Raw genomic sequence first — 5465 nt, 5'->3', positions numbered from 1 at the left:
TCTGGCTCAGCAAATTTATCTCCGAACTTGAAGGTGTACTTCAGTCTCACAAGTCCACCTTCGTCGGCCTCTTTTATGGTTTCTTGTGGCATTTCCCACTTCTCCGCGAGCGGCCACACCCGGAAGGCAATATGCTCTTGTACTAAATCTCTTGTTCCAATAAAAGAGCAGATAACGCCGAAGGCCCTCTGGCATTCTTCAGCAGCTTCACTCATTTCAACCTTCGGCCTCCGAAGGCCGAAGCTTTGCCAAATAGGACGCATAATTATACCTTTGATATCTTCTCGTACTGATAGGTCATTCTTCACATAGAACCATTCTGTCATCCAGTCGCCGGGCCATCTCTTCCGAAAGGTTGGTACGGGACAGCTTGCCCCGGACCGAGAAACGAAACTGTAGCAGCCAAAATTATTATGGTACTGTTCTTTGCCCCAAGGTTTCGTTTCATATGATAATTCGTGTATATTGCAGAAGCTTTTTGCATCAGGCTTCAGACCTTGGCTTCTAGCGGCCCACACGAAGATATTCAGCCTTATAATTGCCTCAGGAGTAAGTTGATGAAGATAGACTTCGAAGATTTTCAACACCTCCACGACGAAGCTACTCAAGGGAAATCGTAGCCCAGCTTTCAAAAAGCTTCGGTACACTACGACTTCATTTTCTTCAGGGTGTGGACAAGTCTTCTCCCCTTCGTCGGCCCTCACAATGGACAAATCCCGGAAATACCTTCCTCTCATGTTGACAAGATGATTCTCTTTGATAGTTGATTTACCATAAACTGAATGGCTTGGTCGCCAGGGACGATCTTCGGAGTCTTCACTACCGCTGTCCACATCATAACTGTCACTGTCACCAGTATCCTCAGACAAGCCTTCTAGAATTTCCTTGGTAATTTTTTCTGTGTTTGTCTTCGACATCGCTATAAGAAACCCCAAGTTTTTCTCTTCGTCAAGAGTTAGCTTCGTCTCAGCTGCAGCTTTCTTATCTCCAGACATCTTCGGAAATACTAAAAAACTGTTTTCAAAGCCGAAGCTTCAAAACTAAAAGCTCAGAAAATCTTAGTGCGCAAAAGCTAAAAATCGAGTGAGTGAGAGCAAGTGACAAGAGAGCGTGCCAAATGAGTTTGCGGTATGACCGTATTTATACGCCCAATGCGTTGAAAATTGAAAGACCCCGCTTGTCAGTGAATGTTGCTATTCTAGCAAAGGGAAGGTGTTTTTTCGGACCTTCGGCGAAAAGCCTTCGTCCATTTCGCAATCTAAATTTATTATTTCAAACAAATTAATATTGCGAGGGGCTACTGTTGGGGGCCTTCGGCTTCCGAAGGTCCTCAAAAACAGGATTTAACAGTATTTCTGGAGTATAATGTGTGAACAGGTATCTTCGGATTCAAGTCGACATCACAGTAGACCAGAGTAATACGAAGGTTGATACAGCGCCGAAGGTGTGAGCAGGAAAGCTTCGGCGTAGCAACAAAATGTGAAACCGACTTAAAGATGAAAAGGCTATTTAGACCTCGACAGATTACTATAGAATTATTATCAAATGTAAAGGGCATGAATGTAATTTTGTATGGGTTGTGCCCCGTGCCTATAAATAGGTGAATAGTACCCCCGTACTGTTCACGCGGACTGGGCATTCACTTTTGCGTCACGCTTGTACTTTCATCTCCTTCAAGTTGAAGGTACATTTGTAATTCAATGTTATTTCCATTCATATATAATAATAATGTATAATTATCTATGTAAACCTTTGTATTCCTTATAATTCATTCTTCGTCATTATGTAATGTATTTATGAAGGTATGCCCTTCATAACCTTCGTCCGAAAACCATTATATCCTAAGGGGAATAATGCTTCGAAGGACGAAGGACTTTAACATTTAATACTTTGTGTTGCCTTGTTCTTGATTCATAGCATTTGAGAACAAGTCCCCAACAGTTGCCTAGAGCTAGATGTCTCACCCTTATACATAATAGCATGATTAGGGCCAGAGTGAGACTTCCTAGAGTGAATTCTCCTAATTTTGTCCTCGGGATAACCGGCAGGGTATAAAATGTAACCCTCGTTATCCTAAGGCATGGGAGCCTTGCCCTTAACAAAGTTGGACAATCTTTTAGGAGGGGCATTAAGTTTGACATTGTCTCCCCTTTGAAAGCCAATGCCATCCTTGATGCCCGGGCGTCTCCCATTATAGAGCATACTTCTAGCAAATTTAAACTTTTCATTTTCTAAGTTATGCTCGACAATTTTAGCATCTAATTTTGCTATATGATCATTTTGTTGTTTAATCAAAATCATGTGATCATGAATAGCATCAACATCAATATCTCTACATCTAGTACAAATAGTGACATGCTCAATGGTAGATGTAGATGGTTTGCAAGAATTAAGTTCAACAATCTTAGCACGTAATATATCATTCTTATCTCTAAGATCGGAAATTGTAACTTTGCAAACATCAAAATCTTTAGCCTTAGCAATCAAGTTTTCATTTTCTAATCTAAGGCTAGCAAGAGATACATTCAATTCTTCAATCTTAGCAAGTAAATCATCATTATTGTTTCTAAGATTGGGAATTGAAATATCACAAACATGAGAATCAACCTTAGCATTTAAACTAGCATTTTCATTTCTAAGGTTGTCAATCATCTCATGGCAAGTGCTTAGCTCACTAGATAGTTTTTGACATTTTTCTACTTCTAGAGCATAAGCATTTTTAACCTTAACATGCTTCTTATTTTCTTTAATAAGGAAGTCCTCTTGAGTGTCCAAGAGCTCATCCTTTTCATGAATGGCACTAATCAATTCATTAAGTTTTCCTTTTGTTGCATGTTGAGGTTGGCAAAAAGAGATCGCAAGTTATCCTCCTCATCACTAGCATTATCATCACTAGAAGACTCATATTTAGTGGAGGAGTTAGATTTAACCTTCTTCCGTTTGCCGTCCTTTGCCATGAGGCACTTGTGGCCGACGTTGGGGAAGAGGCGTCCCTTGGTGACGGCGATGTTGGCGGCGTCCTCGTCGTCGGAGGAGTCGCTTGAGCTCTCGTCGGAGTCCCACTCCTGACAAACATGGGCATCGCCGCCCTTCTTCTTGTAGTACCTCTTCTTTTTTCTCCTCTTGCCCTTCTTGTCGTTATCCCTGTCACTGTCACTTGATAATGGACATTTTGCAATAAAGTGACCGGGCTTACCACACTTGTAGCAAACTTTCTTGGAGCGGGACTTGTAGTCTTTCCCCCTCCTTTGCTTGAGGATTTGGCGGAAGCTCTTGATGATGAGCGCCATTTCCTCATTGTCGAGCTTGGAGGCGTCGATTGGTTGTCTACTTGGTGTAGACTCCTCCTTCTTTTCCTCTGTCGCCTTGAATGCGACGGGTTGAGCTTCGGATGTGGAGGGATCATCAAGCTCGTTGATCTCCCTCGAGCCTTCGATCATGCACTCAAAACTTACAAAATTCCCGATAACTTCCTCTGGGGTCATTTTAGTATATCTAGGATTACCACGAATTAATTGAACTTGAGTGGGGTTAAGGAAAATGAGAGATCTTAGAATAACCTTAACCACTTCGTGGTCGTCCCACTTCTTGCTCCCGAGGTTGCGCACTTGGTTCACCAAGGTCTTGAGCCGGTTGTACATGTGTTGTGGCTCTTCCCCTTTGCGAAGCCGGAACCGACCGAGCTCCCCCTCGATCGTTTCCCGCTTGGTGATCTTTGTGAGCTCATCTCCCTCGTGCACGGTTTTGAGCACATCCCAAACCTCCTTGGCGCTCTTCAACCCTTGAACTTTGTTATACTCCTCTCTACTTAAAGAGGCGAGGAGTATTGTTGTTTCTTGAGAGTTGAAGTGCTCGATTTGGGCCACCTCATCCTCATCATAGTCTTCATCCCTTACGAACGGTACCTGTGCACCAAATTCAACAACATCCCATATACTTTTGTGGAGCGAGGTTAGATGAAATCGCATTAAATCGCTCCACCTAGCGTAATCTTCACCATCAAAAGTTGGTGGTTTGCCTAATGGGATGGAAAGTAAAGGCGTATGTTTAGAAATGCGAGGGTAGCTTAGGGGAATCTTACTATACTTCTTACGCTCTTGGCGTTTAGAAGTGACGGACGCCGCGTCGGAGCAGGAGGTGGATGTTGATGAAATGTCGGTCTCGTAGTAGACGACTTTCCTCATCCTCTTGTGCTTGTCCCCACTCCGATGCGGCTTGTGAGAGGAAGATTTCTCCTTCTTCTCTTTGTGGTGAGAAGAAGATTTCTTCTCCTTCCCTTTGTTGGAGGAGCTCTTCTTCTTCTCCTTCCTCTTAGTGCGGGACTCTTCCGATGAAGTGCTCCCGTGGCTTGTAGTGGGCTTTTCGCCGGTCTCCATCTCCTTCTTGGCGTGATCTCCCGACATTACTTCGAGCGGTTAGGCTCTAATGAAGAACCTGGCTTTGATACCAATTGATAGTCGCCTAGAGGGGGGGGGGGTGAATAGGGCGAAACTGAAATTTACAAATATAAACACAACTACAAGCCGGGTTAGCGTTAGAAATATGAAACCGAGTCCGCGAGAGAGGGTGGAAAACAAATCGCAAGCAAATGAAGAGTGTGACACGCGGATTTGTTTTACCGAGGTTCGGTACTCTCAAACCTACTCCCCGTTGAGGAGGCCACAAAGGTCGGGTCTCTTTCAACCCTTCCCTCTCTCAAACGATCCCACGGATCGAGTGAGCTTTCTCTTCTCAATCACTTGGAACACAAAGTTCCCACAAGGACCACCACAAGTTTGGTGTCTCTTGCCTCAATTACAAGTGAGTTTGATCGCAATGAAGGAATCAAGAAAGAAGAAAGCAATCCAAGCGCAAGAGCTCGAAAGAACACAAGCAAATCTCTCTCTCTAGTCACTAGGGCGTTGTGTGGAATTTGGAGAGGATTTGATCTCTTTGGTGTGTCTTAAATTGAATGCTAGAGCTCTTGTAAGTAGTTGGGAAGTGGAAAACTTGGATGCAATGAATGGTTGGGTGGTTGGGGTATTTATAGCCCCAACCACCAAAATAACCGTTGGTGGAGGCTGTCTGTTCGATGGCGCACCGGACAGTCCGGTGCACACCGGACATCCGGTGCACACCGGACATGTCCGGTGCCCCTGCCACGTCACCAGTGCCATTGGAATCTGACCGTTGGAGTTCTGACTTCTGGGCCCGCCTCGATGTCCGGTGGCGCACCGGACATGCACTGTTCACTGTCCGGTGCGCCGGCATGGGCGACTCTGACTTCTGCGCGCGCATTAAATGCATCGCAGGTAGCCGTTGGCGCCGAAGTAGCCTTTGCTCCGTGGATGCACCGGACAGTCCGGTGCACACCGGACATGTCCGGTGAATTATAGCGGAGCAGCCGCTCTGATTTCCCGAGGCTGGCGAGTTCCTGAGCTGCGTCCCGTTGGAGCACCAGACACTGTCCGGTGTACACCGGACAG

Source organism: Zea mays, unplaced genomic scaffold, assembly GCF_902167145.1.
Source record: "Zea mays cultivar B73 unplaced genomic scaffold, Zm-B73-REFERENCE-NAM-5.0 scaffold_47, whole genome shotgun sequence".
NCBI lineage: Eukaryota > Viridiplantae > Streptophyta > Magnoliopsida > Poales > Poaceae > Zea > Zea mays.
This window is presented reverse-complemented; position numbering follows the sequence as displayed.